A 19694-nucleotide genomic window follows, 5' to 3' on the forward strand; every position below is an offset into this window, starting at 1 on the left:
GTTTGAAAAGAAACTAATAAGATAAAATGTATGAAACACAATTAAATGCTTATATTAAAACCTTGTGCAACCCTTTAGTATATAAGAGTTGTTTATGTATTAGAGGGTAGAGGAGGTAAAGATGAGGGAATGTGTCCATTTTCTAAGTTTAGCATGGAGCCAAATAATAAAAAGGTAGAGATTAAAAAAAAAAACAAACAGCACCCTGACATTTTAATGGATAGTTTATAGCTGTGTTTACAAGTTGAAAATGGGTTATCCAGGTCCATTTAGACAAGAACAATTAGATGATAATCCAGGCCTTCAACTAGGGTATGAAAGGATATTCAATTCCTTTTTAGCAACAGCGATTAAATTAATTTATAATTTTATTTAAGTGATAGAACCTGAAAGCTAAAAGAACTTTCTGTTGTAAATGTAAATGATGTTTGTGAGATAAAGGACACTTCTCTCAAATTACTTTTGCTATTTGGAGCCAAAATTTAGGTAAATGTCTAAGTAGTTTAGCTAATTACTCTTGCTTGATTCTGGCTGTGCTACACATAAATTAGAAATAGAATTTTTTGATAAGCAGGATATTGAGAGAGAGGTATGCTTTCTGATCATGAAGTAGCTATATATGTTTTCCAGGTACTGAATTGTTTGAAGGACAAATCTGGTCCTCCTATTACTAAAAAAAAAAAAAAAAAAAAAAAAAGTTTTTATACCTTTGGTGGGTAGGGGTCTTCTGCTCCAGCCATAAAATGTTAGAGTCATATTCTTATACAAAATCTTCTACTTAAGCTCTCTACCTGTGATCACCAATATTCCTGTCCATGTACCTTTTATGATAACATCCTTTGAGCATGGTTTTCATTATGGAAATTTTTTTCTACTCAAGAATCCAGAGAATTTCTCCAGCTGATCTTTGAAGTTTTCTGTTATCTCATGATGCTGCCTTTCACTTTACTCTCTCATTTGAACCTGTAGTCACCGCAAGCCTTTCAGTGCTTTAACTAGAGATGTTCTGTTGATACGTCTTGCCTTTCTTTCCCCTTCCACTCTACCCTTCCCCACCCAGGCCAGATGATAACCCGTGTTGGTTTTCTAGCTTCATGGCTTATAACTGCCTCACTCTGCCTAATTTGCTTAATGACTCTTGGCATCACTTTCCTTATTTATAAAATCGACATAATGGCCACATCACAGTATTGCAATTAAAGAAAACACATACAAACAGGTCAGCATAGTTTCTGCCAAATACCATTTAACCGTATTATGCCATTATTATTGTTATAACTCTATGATGATAGTTATTATGATATCGCTATTCTCCCTCACGTAGCTAAAAATTAACTTTCTCCAGAAAAACTTCCTGCTTGACTGCATCAAGCTCTAATTTTCCCTTAAGTCTGTTTCATCTTAGCACCTGGCTTCACTTTGGACTTTATTAATGTACCCGTGTTATTGTATTTCTTTATTCTTTGGTGAACAAGAACAAATGTTTGGGCACCTATGATGTGCCAGGTGCTGTGCTATTGATTAGAGAGGGATCCAAGGTCACATGGAGGAATGCGGTGTGCGTGCGTGTGCACACACGTGTGCCCCCACATGCATGCATGTGCAGGCATGTGGGCTTTGGGTGGAATTGGGGATGAAAATCTTTTGGTTGAATAGCACTAGGAGTTTTTCACGATAAACTAGGGTTAAGAAGTAAAAATTGCTCTATTCCGATGCCCACTAAAAATCTTAACATCTTTTAGCCTGAGTTTTTTTTAGATGGTTTAAAAAGTATGATAGTTACTCTTATTCTTGAAACAGCTTTACACATGCTTTCTTTCTTAGACTCTCCTCTGTCCTCATCCAAATGCGGAGTGCGAGTAGAACTTGAAGTCCTTCCCAAGAGCAGAATACAAAAGATGATTCTGAGCTATGGTGGGGAGGGGAACAGTTGAGAAGGTGAGGAAAACGTTCCAGAAAGCGCAAACAGCATGGTCAGAGGTGCTGGAGCATGAAACAGTGTTGAGAATGACTAAAAACTGTGCAAAGGTTAGTGCTGTTAGACCATAATGTTCAAAGTCAAGCATTTTAGGAGATGCCACAGGAGAGAATGTAGGTGTTAGCTCAGTCAGACTCAGAGACCTATGGCCTGTATGTTTAGATGTCCCTAAGAGGTTATGCACTTGGGGAATGAAGGTCTATATGGACAATTTATAATAGGCAAATTCTTCACATTGCTTCTAACATTGGGCTTGGATTTTACATCATGGAATACATCTCTTCCATTTGCTGCTTTCATGAGAAAATGGTGGAAGCATTAGTAATGGTGATGTATCATTGATGTTAGAGCTCTCTTTTTTTTTTTTAATTTTATTTATTTATTTGTCAGAGAGAGAGAGGGAGAGAGAGCGAGCAAGCACAGGCAGGCAGAGGCAGAGGGAGAAGCAGGCTCCCTGCCGATCAAGGAGCCCGATATGGGACTCGATCCCAGGACACTGGATCATGACCTGAGCCAAAGGTAGCCGCTTAACCAACTGAGCCACCCAGGCGTCCCAGAGCTCTCATTTTTAATAACCCAAGTATTTCAAACATAGAAATATTAAAATGTCATTTGAGATTTCTGAAGCATGGGATTCTATGTGCAATGTGAGAATAGGGACAGAGATATCCAGGGAGAAGTGTTAAGAGATCACTACAAATTCAGAGCCTTGAGACTTTTGGTACCCTCTTATACATTTCACACAATAGAAAGCCAAGTGTTTCTGTTCATAGCTTCATTTTCTATAATTAGATGCTGTGTGTTTTTACTCCAAAAATAAGTCTTCTGCTAAGTCTGAGTGGTGTCCAGCATTTTAACTCTGTCCTTTGGTGTTGATTTCTCTTGCTTGGAGATTAAGCAATCAGACCCAGAGCACCCTAACCACAAGAGTTTAGAATTCCCAGAGAAGAATGAGATGTGAAAGAAAAAACACTGGAACTTACTTGAACTGTAATTAGCCTGAAAATGGAATGTGTGGGAGAGGTCTGCAAGGGGGGTAGGAAAACAGAGGGCAAAGCAAAAAGTGCCCTAACACGTTTCCAGCACTGTTGAGGGGAGAATGTATCCTTAGGACTTATAATGGGTCTCTGCTTATCAGACAGAATTTTTAATTATCACCCATTTATAGAAGTTGCCAATCTGCCAAATCAAATATATGTATTCCTCGGCCTTCACATTTTTCTCATCTGAAGTAAATCACTTGAGCATTTGTGGTAACACACCTGTTCCTAGGAGTTGACCATCTCAGGTAAACTGGCCGCTCAAGTGGCTGACGCTTGGGCGGTGGCTTCTCCCAGACAATGCCCCTCTCTTGAGCCTCTGCTTGGGTTGCTAAGACCTCTGTTTCTTGGACGGCTCCAATTCCTCTATTTTTTTTTAAAGTATTACAGAGGAGTACAAAACCACATAAGTGTAGTTTGCTACATTTCTTCCCAGTGAGCCCACCCATGTATGGTACCTCTAGATAAAGAGCTAGTGCGTTGCCTGCCCTCCAGGAGTGCAGGGTGTGTGGGCTTCCACCCTGTTGCCTCTCCCCACACCCCCATCCTAACCACTGTTCTGACTTTCAGGGCCGTATGGTAATTTTTTCTTCTTCTGTTTCTCTTTAATTCGAATTAACATCCAGGTATTCTAAATAGCTCTAGAGCGTCAGAGTCCTTCTGGCTGAGGGTGAGGACTGGGCATTTCAGGAAGAGTGTTCTGGGTTGAGTTGTGGCCCTCAAAAAAGACACGTTGAAGTCCTAAATCCGAGTACCTCAGATTGTGACCTCATTTGGAAATAGGGTGACTGGTGTCCTTGTAAGACGCAGCATGTGTGCAAAGACAGAGACGCAGAGTAACACCACGTGAGGTCAGTGGGATCGAATGATGCATCTATAACCTGAGGAATGCCTGGAAGTGTTAGCAACCCCAGAAGCTAGAAAGAAGCAAGGAAGGATTCTCCTCTACAGGTTTTAGTGGGAGCCTGGCCCTGCTGACACCTTGATTTTGGGCTTCTAGCCTCCAGAACTATGAGACAATAAACTTGTGTTGTCAGAAGCCACCCTATTGTGGTACTTTGTGCTTGCAGCCCTGGGAAACAAATGTAGAGGGTCTGCAGTGGGCATGGTGGCCCAACTTCTCATCTCTGCGGCCCCAGAGTGCACCTCTGCCTCGGGGCCGAATTGCCCTGGCTACACCCCGTCCAAGCTGCTCCTGTCTAGACTGGCTCACAGAGCACTCTGTCTTACTCCTGGTTGCCTGGCGTCCGTGCTATGCCCCATAGGAGATTTCATTACCATTATATGCCTTTTTCTTTATTTCTTCACTAGTGCTTTCAGACTGAGCCAGGTTGGTTTCCTGACATACCCCAGACCAAAGCCCTGCACATCAGCCCTCTGTGCCTTCTTATCGTTGCCTAGTGGGTCTTTGCTGAGGTGTCCTTAGCCATTGTACCACACCCAGACTGGGGCCACATCCTCCATCCTGTTTTCCCCAGTTCCTCTGGTCCAAATCCTTTTTGATGGGGGGTGGGGGGGAAACAACTTTATTCTTTAAGTGAAATATCTATTTTCAAATAGTATGGCATGCTGTAAGTAAAGGTTTCATTTTGCCGACATTAGGTATATCAAAGACCAGTTCTCATCTGAAAAAATAAAAAAGCAGTCATATCAAAAAGCTGTCTAACAATTAGGCTTTAGTAAGTAATAAGGAACTATGAAGAGCATATTGGATAACAGAGTACTTTATTTAGGGAAGAATTAGTTTTAGTCTGCCTTCCAACTTACCTATTTTTTTTTTTTTTTCTGAGCTGAGTTTCTGGTGTTAGGGAACCACAAGGACCGTACTATTCTAAGGTCCCCAGGGTGACTCCATGGACTCAGGCCACTTCCTCTGGTCTTCTTTTGTACCCTTGCTTTGGGACCTAGGGACTCACTGGTGTCTTTTGACTTAAATGCTCTTAGCATAAACTCTCTGTCCCTTAGCTTTGTATGTCATAGCATATGCCCCTTCCTTTCTGTTCAGAGGTCATTACATACTGCTACTAACTATGAGGTAGTCTTCCGGACATTTTTAAAAAATCACTGGACATGGGAAGTTTCAAAGGTGTAAGTAATCCTACTTTTGGTTTCTGTTCTATTTGTGGTGCCTTATTCTCATGCTGTGTCGCGGCCGGTGCGAGGACATGAGCAGGGTCGAGAAGGTAAGAGAATGGAGAGAGAATAAGACTTGTAAAGAAATGAGGACAGGAAGGACACAGTGGATGATGTCCAAGCAGTGCCAATTTTATTCAAGGCTGTGAGGCATTACATAGCTAACAGAAACAATTATAAGGAAGTATCTATTTTCGGTTGATTGCTCATACACACGTAACATTCACGTGAAACCCCTCAAGCTTTTACGAAGCCCATTTCCAAGCACTGGTAGTGGATCTTCTGATGCCAGTAACTTTTGTCTACTTAGTTAATCTTTAACTAGCAATTCACGAGCTTACAATGGTGCAATTTATAATCCGTGCAAGTACAGGGTACTCTTGTAACAGTTAAATGTGCAACCCAGTTTTGCCTCTAATACGTGCAGGCAGTCACATCAGCGAGTCTTACGGTCCATAGCTCAGGCTCTTTCTCAAGCGCAACTCAACTGATGTTCAGGAGGCACGAGTCAGGGCCTGGTTTGATCCCTCTCCTCTAGTTGGGTCCGTGGCTGCCTACAATGCTGAGTCTCTTTCAGCTTCTGGTTCCTACTGTGTATAGTATTCCTATGAGGGGGAACGAAAAAAAAATCGTAGCTTTTGGGCTAATCGTGTATTCTGTACAATACACATATTATGCAATGAAAACTAATAAGATGTGCACTTTGAATCTCTTGGTAAGCGGTTAGAATGAGGCCAAAGGTTATGTTTGGTATGTTTGTGTTTGTTTAAATGTGTGACTGTATGGACTCGCTCTCGACTCAGATACCCCTTACACTCTGAGATCTTGTGCCATGGGCTATCTGGGTAATAAATACCTGTGGTGGATGGACAGATGGATGAGTGGATGATGAAGCTGCTCCTTCTTGGGCAGTTATTTTATTGAACTGCTGGTAGGATAAATTTAACTTGGGTTCAGGGCCACCTCTAGAAGCCTGGAAGTATTTTCCTAAGCTCAGGAGGATTTCTTGGGCTGGAGTCCAGGGATCTAGAAGTGATATCTCCTTGGCTTGCCTATGGAATGTGCTAAAACATTTGGCTGGTTGTGCGAAAATGGGGCCACACATTGGGACCCTCAGTGTGATGGAGCTACTTCTTTCATTTGAAAGCCAGATTTCTTTTTCTATTTACCTACGTGGGGATGCTGTATACTTCTTTGGAAATCTGCTAGGAGACTTGAGTTCCCTTTCCTTCTGAAGACAAATGTCCTTCTTCAAATTCCTTTTTGCATTTCTGGACTAAGTTATCTTATAGTATGAAGAATGCAGCCATTAGTAAACAGTTATCCATATTAAAAAAATCTGCCTTTTGAGGCTTTCCCAGAAATCTTTTTTTATACAAAACAATGTTAAAGGCATAGCAGTCCTGAAGATGGTTCTTCACAGATTCGTAGAGTTAATTTCAGTTTACACTTTATAATATAACTTGCTACAGTGTTCTTGAGCTAAAAAGTTTCATTAATGTAAATCAATGATTGTTTTTAGTCACCCTGTTTATAGGTCTAACAACTTCAGGATCATTTTATGGCTTTGTCTAATTGTCTGCTTTATCACACATTTACCCTGGCACATAGTAGGCACTTGCCAATCCCTTGATTCTAAAGAAAAATTTGGTTATCTTTCTGTGGGGTTGTACCTCGGATTATTTTCTGGCCAAAACACAGAACAAAGCATTCCAGAGAAATGTTTGTTTTGTTTATCTGCTTGCTCAAATGCTCTGATTTTTCTGCCCAGTGTGGTGTGCCCAAGAAGAGAAAGTGGTTGTAGGATACAGACTATTTTCTCCACCTACTTTCTCTTCACTATGTTCTGTCTTGAACAGGATTAGTATAGATTGAATTTAGCTGGAAATTTACTTTCCCATTTAAAATACACTTAACTTCCCCTTTTCAGGGAGGGATAGTATTTTAATTATCTAGGTATTTCTATATGACTTGAATTATTAAAGATTTCTTTCTTTACAGAAAAACCCTATTTAAAAGGGAAATTTCAATTTTATTTTTTTAAAAGATTTTATTTATTTATCTGAGAGAGAGAGAGAATGAGCGGTGGGGAAGGGCAGAGGGAGGGAGAGAGAGACAGAGAGAGAGAGAAAGAGAGAGAGAAGCAGGCCCTCTGCAGAGCAGGAAGCCATCCCAGGACCTGGAGATCATGACCTGAACTAAGGGCGAATGCTTAACTGACTGAGCCACCCAGGTGCCCCGGAAATTTCAGTTTTAAAGTATTTCTAGCAATTTGTAAGATTCACTGTCTCAGTAAAGTATTTTATCTAGATGGGAAAAAAATTTTTTTTGGCTCCAAAATGGCATTTAGATAAGCAGTCCTCTGAAAGCAACTGAATGTCTGTTAGTAAGGAATGGATAACTTTATGATATATTTGGTGGATAGAATATTCTACAGAACTTGAAAAGAATGAGCCAGACCTTTCTGCACATCGGTGTGGATGAAACTCAAAACCTAAAATGTAGAGTGAAAAACACAGATTTCAGAATGTTATATATTTGTTATGTAAATGTTAAACATTACTTAGAACAATATCATATGCCAGATAATGTTTATGAATGTGTGTGTGTACAGTGCATGCCTACGTATGCCTATGAATAAAAAGTGGACTGGCTCTCTATCAAATTCATGATAGTGGTTGTCCCTGGGAGAAGAGGAACAGGGATAGGGAGGGGCACATAAATGTACATTTTTAAAAAGTTCCTGAGTTGGGGGCGCCTGGGTGGCTCAGTGGGTTAAGCCTCTGCCTTCGGCTCAGGTCATGACCTCAGGGTCCTGATTTCAAGCCCCACATTCGGCTCTCTGCTCGGCAGGGAGCCTGCTTCCCCCCCTCTCTCTGCCTGCTTCTCTGCCTGCTTGTGATCTCTGTCTCTCTGTCAAATAAATGAATAAAGTCTTTAAAAATAAATAAATAAATAATAAGTCTCTGAGAAGATAAGGTTATCTCAGTTAATGGGCTCAGGTACATTTGTTATATTAACATATGGACTTCTATTAAAATTTTTGTAATAAAAAATTCTGTGTAATATTTCCTAACGGAAATGTATTTCTCGAGACTCTGGGAATGAGACTAAAACTATTCTAATACATCTCATTCACGATGCCATTCTGTGAAAAATGAAAAGTTGACAGAATAAATCTTGAATGGGAGGAAAGCTCCAGATTCACCTGCTCCTGGGAAGTTCTCGCAGCTTACAGGTTTGGAATAAGGACTCAGGCAGCAGACCGCCTAGACCAAACCCTGGCTTGCCAACTTCCAGGTTTGAGACCTTGGACAGGTAGACCTTTCTAAGCCTTTCTGTGTCCCTAGCTGTAGAATTTGAGTAACATTGCCCGGGGCCAGGGCTGGGGAGGCTGTGAGCTCATGCGAGGGGTACACACTCCCCGAGATCAGCTGTTAACTGTTTCCAGCATTGCTCTATCAGCAGCCTCAATTCTTCTGTGTGTAGTTTTCATTCTCACCTCAGAATCTTTGCAAATGCTCTTTCCTCTGCCCAGAACGTTTTTCACTTTCATCTCTCTTTCTGGTTAACTCTTCAGTAGAGTTCTCTGAGAATTCCCCCAATTCTTCAGGGAAGCGTCCCTGTCCTCAGCTTGGGTCAGTTTCTAGCCATACCGCAGCTGTAATTTAAATAATTACTTGTGAACCGCTTATTAATATCTGCCTCTCTCCTGGTTGGTAATCTGTTTTTAGTTTTTTTTTTTCCCTTTTCTACTTTATTTTTAGTGCCTAAAACAATGATATAGAATAGGCATTGAGAAACTATTGATTAAATCAACAGTTATTGTAGATGGTGGAAACTTTCGGAGTTAATTTTTTGAGGAAATAAATTTTACTCACTTTGCCAAAAGGATTAACCTACTAGTTTTAGTAAGTGAATCTAGGATTATGTGATTTCATAAAAAAATACTTATCACATGTATTGGTTTACTTGTAAAAATATTATAAAGTACCCCAAATTAAGATTTGCATCATATTTGTAATTCGGCTTTAGATAATCATCTGATGGATAGTAATATAAATATCATCACATATTTTCATGTACTGTGGAAAGCAGGAAAATTTTCAATACTTTAATCTTAAGATTTTATGTAGGTTCATCTGATTGCTTGCCCTCATGTTAACTCACTTTTTTCTTTGAAAAATAGCAAAAGAGGAATTAACAGGTGATACTTCCCAAGGAGCAGAATAAGTCAGGTTCATTCAGAATTAACTGACAAGTAAATAAGCAGTTTGAGAAAAATGGCTTTTGTCAATTGGATGGAATGCTACTTGTAACCTTTAAGCAAACTGAAACAGCAAACTCTGACTTTCAGAGTCAGAAGAAGGGCAGGAAACGGATTCCCTCTTATTTGTTGGTTTATTTACTCTGGGAGAGAAACATAAGAACACTTCCAAATTTAAGGAAGGTCTGTGTTCAGATATTAGTGCATTTCTCCAGGAAAGATACCACATAGGATTTTGAAGTGATTAAAGTCCAGATTTATTAGATAGGGGATCAGAGCCAGAAACAGGGACTTTCAAAACACTGAAGGCATTTTTAGGACTCTGATGGATGGTAGGGAGGTGAAATTTCAGGGCTAGGTAAATAATGCAAAGCCCTCCATTGAAAAAGGAGACCACAAATTGTAGCCTTGGGAGAATTACCCCTTCCCCACCTTTGCAGACACATGATTTTATACAAATAACGCAGATCACTGGGAAAAAATTTATGGCCATATTTTCTTTCACTCTGCTTCTCTGTTAACTGTTGTATAGGGAAATCATAAATAACTACATTTTTGAATGCTGAATGCATATTTAAAATATAGTTGCTTGGTTTTAAATATTTGCCAAGCTTGGAGTATGATCATCATTTTTTTTTTTTTAATGGAAGTAAAACATTTCCTCTTTAGAATTGTGCAAAATTATTGTTCAAAAGTATGACGGGGGCAGGTACTGCAACATACGAGGATACAGACTTACTTTGAATTTTGAATGTGTGGACTCAAAAAATCCTGCTAATTACCACTTACCCTATGTATTAGTCATCTGCCCCCAGATCAAGGTGGGAGAGTACTTTTGAAGTCATACGATTAGAGGATTCTGTGCACTTTGGGGAACACTAATTTAAATCACATTTTAAGGCTGGTAGTCGAGTTATATCCTTGACACTCTTGACTCACAGCCTTGGCATTACTGGGCAGCTTGCTAGAAATGCAGATTCTTAGGCCGCACCCCAGACCTACCTAATCAGAATCTACAGTTTAGCAAGATGCTCAGGTGATGCCAATGGACATTTAAGTTTGTTAAGCGCTGCTGTCCAAATGCCCCCAAGTGATTTTTAGAACAGTATTTTTAGTAACAAGTGACTCATTATCTAATAATGTAACCTGTTATCTTTCTTGTATTATCTTTGGGCAACCCAAATATTAGCAAGTTCTCTCTTTCTGAGCTGAAACCTACCTCCTTGAATATTGCGTTTACTGGGTTTGGCTTAATAGCCCCCTCCCTTTCCCCTCACCCCACTCAGCCTTCAGAACCAGGCTAATGCCTCTTCTTCATGATGGTCATTCAAACAGGAACTGGGCGATCCTGTTTCCTGCCTTGATTTAAGTTTCTCCAGGTGTAAGTAAGTCCCTCTCCCCCGAGCTCTTCCTGATATGATACTTTTTGGGGTTTCTTTACCCAGTGTTCAGACTAGATAACTTCAAAGGACCCTTCCAACTTCAAAATTGTGATTTCTCCTTTACTTTAAGCTGGTAGTTAAGTACTAGTGGGCAGAAGATGACAGAAACGCAGGAACTGTACTTTCTTTGCGTTTAAGGAGAATGATTCTGAGGCACAAATGTATAATTATCCATAATTTCCTTAGGCTCAGAATTCTGCTTCACAGTGGAGACTTCCATTATAATAATAGCTACGAGAGAGCACCACTTTGCTTTTCTTGTAATTTCTAAATGCATCAACTTCTGCATTTCAAAAGTGGAAATAAGCATTTTTTGTGTCTCTGTGAATTTTCAGTTTCAAAGAAAAAAAATTCCCTGTAATCCATGACTTTAGCACATTAGCGGATTTCGTTTTCCTCTAGTGTCTTTTGGTAATGTGTCACATATACATCTATCTTATACATAGAAATAATTTTCGTGTTCTCAGTTTTTAAAATGTTTCCTTCTTTACTTGGTGGATTCTGAATATATTTTCATGGTATTTAATGATTTTCATAATAGTTAAACACAATTATTTCCTTATTGTAGGACATCAGAATTCATAGTGACTGCTTAAGTAAAGTATTTGTCATATTTTTATTGGTTTGGTTTTTTGATATTTGTTTCCTAAGGATTTTTTTTTTAAATAACATTTTCTACTACCACAAATACAGAGTGCGCAATTTTTGTTTTGTTTGTTTTTGTATCAGAATAAGTCTTGTGTAAGAAAAGCTGTAGCAAGAGCAGTTTGGGATATTTTTTTCAATTTTTTTTTTTTTTTTGAGGAAATAGCCCACAGCACATTTTTAAACAAGTTGTTCTTGTAATTTCTCCATGCTTCCTTTCCCCTCATTTTCTTCTAGATATTTTCATTCTTCTTGACCTCCTGCTCGTTCTCCTGTCTCCCTTCCCTTCCTCCTTGGAGGGTTTTCAGAGCAACCATGTCCCCTCTCACCTTTGCATTTAACAATAAAGCTGTGTGTATGTGTGGAGAGAAGCTGAAAAATAAGACAGATGGTTCTTTCATTACCAGGTTGTTTTGGATTAATTGAACTGGATTTTTTTTTTTTTTTTTCAAGAAGCCTGAGCTGGGTGCAGTGGATAGCCAGTCATGAGCTATAGTAATGTAATATATACTGCCCATTTTGTTCTTGGACTTTTTTGTTTGTTTGTTTGTTTTTGGTAATTTCGTCACCCTGTCAAGCATTTTGGGAGGGGTCAGAAGTGAGTTTACTAAGATGATGTATTCATTGAACATTTTTTAATGGCTTAAAGCTTTTCTTGAGCAGTGAAGCCCATTCGTACTAAGCAATGCTATTTTTGTGTTTTTGTTCAGCACTTGCAAGTGGAGAAGCAGCCCAACCCTTTATCTTGGGTGATTGCTAGTGGAGAAGCTCTGACAATTTAGCAGACGGGCTCCTGGGCCTCTCGGACCCTTACCACATCCTTCGCCTTCAGGAGCAGAGTGACATTCAGGAGCAGAGCGCCCTTCAGGAGCAGAGCGCCTTTGGGAAACAGATTCCTAAAAGTGCAGGTAAGACACTACCGCTGTCTCAGACTTCTTAGTTGGGAGTTTGAACACTTGGAAGTTTCTTATACAATGTTGCCACCTCTAGCAGATGACTTTTAGATGCCTATTAATACATCTCTTACTAGTTCAACATGTGACCAGAGGGGCCATGAGACTTTGAATGTCACCAGTGACTGATCAGCATATCCCAAGTTGAGCTATGGAAGTTGTAAATACTTTTATTATTTTTTAAAATTTATTTATTTAAGTAATCGTTACACTCACTGTGCGGCTAGAACTCATGACCTCAAGATCAGGAGTTGCATGCTCTTCTGGCTAAGCTAGCTGCCCCTTAAATATTTTTTTTTTTTAATTCTTAATGTGGCTAGATCATCTTTGGGACTATTCTTAGCCAATATGGAAGGGAAAGAGTCAGAAACTGAAACACTGAAGCTAAAAACAGATCGTTACATGCATCACGGCTATTGTAGAAACTGCTGTTAATAAACTGTGTAACCTTGGGCAAGATGCTTGCCCTCTCTGGGCCTTGTTTTCTCAGTAGAATGAACTCTAGTTTCCTTTCCATCCTTAAATGCTACAAGTAATAATAATTTTATTAAAGTACCTTAGTATGATTTATAGGCATATTCTCTTTACTATTCCTGGAACCCATATACAAATTTAAAACTCCACTTCATATATTTATTCTGAGAAAGCTCTGGAGCTCAAATGTCCATCAGGAATTAGCTCCACATTTTACCCATTCATCTAAACCATCTTCCTGGTCGGTGAAGGCTCATCAGAAAGCAGTTATTCTTCTAGCAAATTTGTTACATTACTCTTTTGTTTGAAAATTGTTTTTGTGAAAGACACCCATTGACTGAGAACATAATGCTTTCTTTTTTTTTTTTTAAAGATTTTATTTATTTATTTGACAGAGATCACAAGTAGGCAGAGAGGCAGGCAGCGAGAGAGGAAGGGAAACAGGCTCCCCGCTGAGCAGAGAGCCTGATTTGGGGCTCGATCCCAGGACCCCGAGATCATGACCTGAGCTGAAGGCAGAGGCTTTAACCCACTGAGCCACCCAGGTGCCCCGATATAATGCTTTCTTTAGTGGTACTGGCAGATTTGGACATGTACAATGGCTTTGGACTTTGGTCCTTGGGAATCTTTTGAGCTCTTCACTGTCACAACGAGATTACTCATGAGTGGTTTCAGAGTCCTGAGCTCCTGGGCTGGCAGAACTCTTGACCACTGCAGACTCAGACTGGACGTGGACCTGGATCTGCAGGTTTCTTATTGCCAGACATACCTTCATATATTGGAATCTGAGCCATCATCATCTTGGTGATTTGTGGAACTGTCTTTCCTGCCAGTCTACACATCTCCTGGCATCAGATGGAAGTGCGGATTCTGGTGTGTGCCTACGCTCTAATTCCAGCCCTGCCACTTACTACCTTGGGGAAGGGATTCTTGAGGACGTTAAAATTTCTCTGTGCTTTAGTGTCATCACCCGTTTGGTAGGGATGACAGTAGTACCTTTCTTCAAGGGTGGTTTTGAAGAGTAAAGGAATTACACATGTAGAATATTTAGAACAGGTCTATTATGTAAATGTTCAGAACGCTGAAACTATTTTTATTGCCATCTGTTGCAGTTCCATTTTCTGTTCCCATTGTCTAGGGTTGAGACACTCAGCTCCTCACCCCTACCTTGTTAGACATTGCTGATTGTCTCTTTCTTCCCGAATCTAGAATGCAATATTTGAATCCTTCTCAATAGCATATCTGCGTAAGATGAAACTGTTTGTCCACTCAAATTTTTTCCATAGTTCTTGATTTTATTTCTTGCTTCAAGACATGAATTTGTTATGCTGATTCCAAGTCTGGGTTTTTTTTTTTTTTTTTTTTTAACTAAAACTCCAGAGCAGTTGTATTATGAAAAGCATAAAAAGATGTTGCTTCTATACCCAGAAATTGGGTCTAATTCTCACATGAGTTTTGCTGATGGATTACTTCTACCTTGAACCCCTTTCATTTTTTATTCAGAAGCAGATGAATAAGTCTTCCTATCAGGGATGCTTTGAAATGTTGAAATGAATGTGCAGAAATAGCTTAGTAATGGAAGCTTAATTTTCTAAAGCTATTATTAGTGCAATGGCATTAGTTCTTCAGGGTCTTTGCCAAGATGTTACAAAGTTCATTTTTTAGTAAGACCTTGGTCTGTGGGCAGTTAATATTTCATGAGTTTTAAAAGAAAAACGAGAACACGGTTAGGAGAGTCCTTACCGCATGCCAGACTTTTACCTGAGGGCTATTTACTACGTACCATAGCTCTGTTGGGTTAGGTATTATTGCCATCTTACAGCCGAGGACACTAAGTTATAAAGAGATTAAGCAACCTCCCAGGGTCCTGTAACTGGTCAGATATATAGAGCTGAGACTCAAACCCCCAGGGTCTGATCGCTGTGCAGGCAGCTTTAACACCTAATTATGCTGCTACTTGCAAAGAATTAATTGTATGGAGAAGAGAAGATGGAGCCCGACATGCCAGGCTAAGTGATTTTACATTTATTTGGCAGATTGTGGAAAGCCACTGACAGTTTCCCTGTGGAGTTCGTGACAGAACGAGAGCTGGGCTTTGAGGATTTGTGCCAGGTGCAGCACATGGGCTGGTTTCAAGAGACATTAGAGATCATTGCTAGAAGCTGAGAAGAAATGTTCACATGGCTTTAGGGACCAGCATTAATTAAGAGAAGACCTTGAGAACGCCCACATTTATGTGCGCCCAGGAGGAGGAGACCTGGAAATGTAGGCAGAGAAGTTAGAGGAGTGAGACCCAGGGCGGTGAAGTGCCCCCTGAAGGAGGTGACTTGGGAATTGAAACCGTGAAGGTTGGAGAGGACTGGAACAAAACCAAGACTAGTGGGTTATTACCGTGTCCCTACCATGAGACTGGAATCGTGCTAGAGGAAAGTCCATATAAAAGTGTCCTTTTGTGCCACGGACTCTACTACTTGTGAGTGAGATCCCCCTTGGCAAGTTTTTAAATTTTTCTAAATCCTGGCTGTCTCTTCTAGAATATGGTGACCTAAGACCTTTGTCTGTCAACATGCCATGAACTCTTTCCAGCTCTGAGGTCTGTAAATCCGGGGTTCAAGCTGCGAATAACAGTAATGGAGCCTGAGGTTGTAAAGGTTTGGCTGGTGATGCAGTTGACCATTTTAGGCAATGCAGAATGAAATATGTGCCCTGTAGATATGAGAGGAGTATTTCTTCTCAAAATATCAGGAGTATTGTGGTGATAGTGGTAGAGAGTGGAAGGAGAAGACTGAAAACGATATAGGAATGAAAATGTTGAGGGAATTTACAAGGCAACCACAAATATTCCCTAGAATGTGAGGGAAATTCTTCTCAAGCCACTTATTTCAGACAGAATCTGACTGGTTTCTTCTGGAATATTGAAAAGGCCAAGTCCAAAAGACTTAGCAAAGATAGCAGGTAATGTAGAGTGAGCTTCCGGTTCCTCTAAAAAACCCTTTGGGATATCTCCCAGAGCCCTGACCCTCTGGGATATAATTTCTCTTTACCAGACTGTCTCCCATCAGTACTTCTCAAACACACAGATCACCTGGGAGTCTTGTTAAAGCACCAGTTTGATGCAGTGGATCAAGGGTGTGGAGCTGCAGTTCTGCATTTCTACCAGGACCCAGGTGTTGAATGCTGCTGGTCCATGGACCTCACTTTGAACAGCAGGAGTCTAAAGTATTTTACTCTAGGTCTCTCAACAGATAGTCATATTTAGAAACAGTGTAACGGTTCCCTTCTCAGCCTCATCTCGGGGGAGTACACACCCATGATGAGCTCTTGATATCAACAGATGTATCAGTTCTTACTTCTGTCAATGATTTGTATTATTCAGTGGCATCAATAACTTGAATTGTTACGGGTGCAGGTTTTTTGCGTGTTTTTTTTTTTTTTCCCCTTCTTTAACTGAGGAATTCAAGCAAATCTGTTCAGGAATAGGCATGAGACTACAATATAAAATTTTTACATAAAGTTAAACATACATTTTCTGTATGACCCATGAGAACATATGCTTATTCAAAGACTTGTACTTGAATGTTTAATGTAGTGTTGCTAAAAGTAACAACAACAAAAAATGTGAAAAGAACTAAATGTCTATTAGGTGGTGAGTTGATAAATAGTTGTGGTGGTAGAGTCATAAAATGGAATACTACGTGACTGTAAAAAAGGAGAGGATTCCTGATATAAGCAACATGGACAATTTTTTAAAAGCATTTATACTAATTAAAATAAGCCAGATATAAGGTTCTTATCATATGCTTCAATTTAAATGAGCTTCTAGAAAAAGCAAAAGTATTTCAGTAAACAGATCAGGGCCAGGGAGTTGGCCTTAAAGAGGAAGATGGGAACTTGGGGTCAGAGGTTGATGGAAATATTTAGTATGATTTTAGTAGTTGTTACATGACTGTATACATTCGTGAAAACTCATCAAATTGTACACCTGAAAGTGAATTTTATTATAAAAATTTTATCTCAATAAAGTGAATTTAAAAAATCAGCTACTGTTATTAACCTGTTAACATATAATATTCCTTGGAGGTTATCTTATGAGTTGGGTATTAATATAAGGAAATAGAGAAAATTTCCACTCTGGGAGAAAAAATGGATCTCTGGGAGAAAATATGAATAAACAGTAGGAATGTAAGAAGTTCCCTTAAAAGCTTCTTTGTGTATTTTCAATGTGGCTGAGTCTGAAGAGAGAGATCTTGGAAAACAGGAACTTCAGTTCATTTATTTTTAGCATCCAGTATAGTATGCTATTAGCTGAATGATTTTAGTGTGTCCCACTGTGCTATTAAAAAACAAAATTCTGCTGAAAAGTCATTTCTGTCCTTTTTATATTCTTTGCAGTAAGCACAACCAATTTTCAGGAGAGGATTTGGTCATCTGCTTTGGCAGGGAAAGCTTAGCTTTAATTAGGTAAAAAGATCTGTTTACATCTGCTAAGGATGAAATCTGGCAAAAGCACTGGGTTTCTGGACAGACTGAAAGAAGAGTGTGTATATGTGTGGAGAACTAGCTGCCTATCATTGTATTAGCCGAAGAATTGGGGGAGGGGGAGAGAAAGTTAATTGTACATGTTTTCCCTTTGCCATGCAGAAAGAAAAAACTATGTATTTAGAAATCAGCCAGAATGTATACAGTTGGTCCAATTTGTTGAAACTAGACAGTTATTTTGCGGGTGGTGATGCATATATCAAAATTTCTATTTACTCAGTAACATCAGATTTTTTTCCCCCTTAATTTGTATCAGACAGTAATAACTCAACATTTCAGATTTAAACTTTACTTTTTCAGGTATAAGAGGGCATAGTAATTTTGTATGTGCTACTCTTTATTCTTTAATTATGGCCTATTGAGAATTATCAGGTCCTTCCAGCAGAAATCTCATCAATCAGAGTACTGAGTCTTTAAGATTTATTTTTTTTAATTATAAAGTAAACATTTTTCATACTATAATGTTTCTAAGTGTATTTTAATAAATGCCTATATTTAATGTGTATCATTCCCTTTTTTACTTTAAAAAAGGTGTTATGTGAATATAAAGTTGATGATGTAATAGTTAAAAAATGATTATAGTTTCCCATATGTACAATTTAAAAGTTTCCCATAATGTACAATTAAACTCAGATCCGAGTTTGAATTCTAGCCACTGTTGTGGTAATTAAGCATCTCTAGCATGGAGGTGATAATATACTTGCTTTCATCATCATGTGTGAAAAGGGCTTAGTGCAATTTTGGGCATTTGGTGAGTAACTTAATCAACTGTGCTGTTATTTACATGATCACCAGCACCAAAGGGTAGAGGTCCTTTGTATGTTAACGAGGCTACCAGGCACATTTGGATCATCGAGTTAGTAATAAGGACCATCCTTAAAAAAGAGGTGGCAAATGAGTTAAAGAGGACTGAGCCCTTTATGTGGGTCACTGAGGGGTCCTGTGTGTCTGTGTTGAGGCTCGGGCTATATGGAGATGGCCAGGTCTCGGAGGCTTAGGGGACCTTTGGGGCTGAACCAAAAAATCGAGACATTACTACGTGGCTAGAGCTGGAGCTAATCCTCACAGGGAGATGTGATGACAGCAGTCATGAACCGAGCAATCAATAGAAAGAGGAAGCCAGGCAGCGTGTACGATCTGCTGGCCAAGTTCACACATCTCCAGTGTGTCAGTGTGAGCTGAGGACTGGTGGAGAGCTGTGTGGAGAAGGAACTCCCGGAGGGCTGAATGGGCACTGGCTGCCAGCCGGGCCACCTGGTAAGGCTGTGGAAGTGAGTCAGGAACAGGGGCCCCTGCCTAAGGGGAGACTTGTGGCTGAAATCCTGCCCATGCCAAGATATTGTGCCCACATGGCGGGGGTGAAGGGCTAGAAGGGCCATTCTTTTCCAATACGCACAAAGGTGCAGGTTGTTGGTAAGACCGTTGAGCAGCAGTGCATGGTGTGCAAGGCCAGACCGAGGAGTGGAAGAGCCGTCACTGTCCTCACTGAGGCAGCAGGGGGCCTGGGGAACAGAGTGGATGGGGACATTGTTCAGATACAAGTGACTAAAAAATTGGAAGTTTCGCTGCAGAGCCACTGGGGTGAGAAGAGAAGAGTGTCTGCAGACTTTGCGAAATAAGGATGTCCTCCAGCGAGCTGCCGGCAGAATTCAGGCCTGGTGAAGGAGACGGCAAAGGTCCGTGGGGAATCCGCTAGAACCTGACCAAACTGTGGAGGTGCTACTCCAGGGCTCCTCGGGCTCCCTTTCCTTGGGCTGGGATCAGTCCCAGAGCCGGGGTGGACCTGAGCCTATGGACAAGAGGGGCGTTAGGAAGCATCTCCAGCCAGGTGTGGTAGGAATGTCACAGAGAGGCCAGGCAGGCTGGGTCTGTGTGCTCAGTGTCTGGAAGAGCGAACACGAAGAGTGTTTCTTCCTTCATGTTGTAGGATGCTGAGATACCCACAGGGCTTTTGTGCTTGGTGAATAGAACAGTTATTCCAGAGCTGTTGCTGAACGTGCTTTGTTCTAGCTGGATGTCGGTAAAACAAACTCCTTTTGATTTGAGAAGGCATGAGGAGAGTCCAAAAATAAAAATCTGACCACTTTCAAGTGTCATTCCATAGGATCCGTTGGTTTGTTTGCCTTTTTAAGTAATGCCATCAAGCTTGCCCTGAGGCTCAGGAATGTGCATTGAACCAAACACTCTCCTGTTTGCTTCTCCCTGTAGTCAAGTTTGAGAATC

General features: G+C 40.2%; 1 protein-coding gene across 8 annotated transcripts in view; it reads left to right on the top strand.

Annotated features, from left to right (window-relative positions):
• ST3GAL6 (ST3 beta-galactoside alpha-2,3-sialyltransferase 6) overlaps positions 1–19694 on the top strand; it is a 79501-nt gene that overhangs the window by 25808 nt on the left and 33999 nt on the right. For 4 of the 8 annotated variants that reach the window (XM_032852018.1, XM_032852014.1, XM_032852015.1 and 1 more), the window contains exons 2-3: positions 12216–12329; positions 12362–12413. The gene's annotated coding sequence lies outside the window, so the exon portion shown is untranslated. Of the gene's footprint in view, positions 1–12215; positions 12338–12361; positions 12414–18654; positions 18743–19694 lie in introns of those variants that run through there. The other 4 variants (XM_032852016.1, XM_032852022.1, XM_032852021.1 and 1 more) reach the window with 4 other exon arrangements.

This window comes from Lontra canadensis, unplaced genomic scaffold (assembly GCF_010015895.1).
Source record: "Lontra canadensis isolate GAN:19392208 unplaced genomic scaffold, GSC_riverotter_1.0 scaffold6, whole genome shotgun sequence".
In the NCBI taxonomy this organism is placed as follows: domain Eukaryota; kingdom Metazoa; phylum Chordata; class Mammalia; order Carnivora; family Mustelidae; genus Lontra; species Lontra canadensis.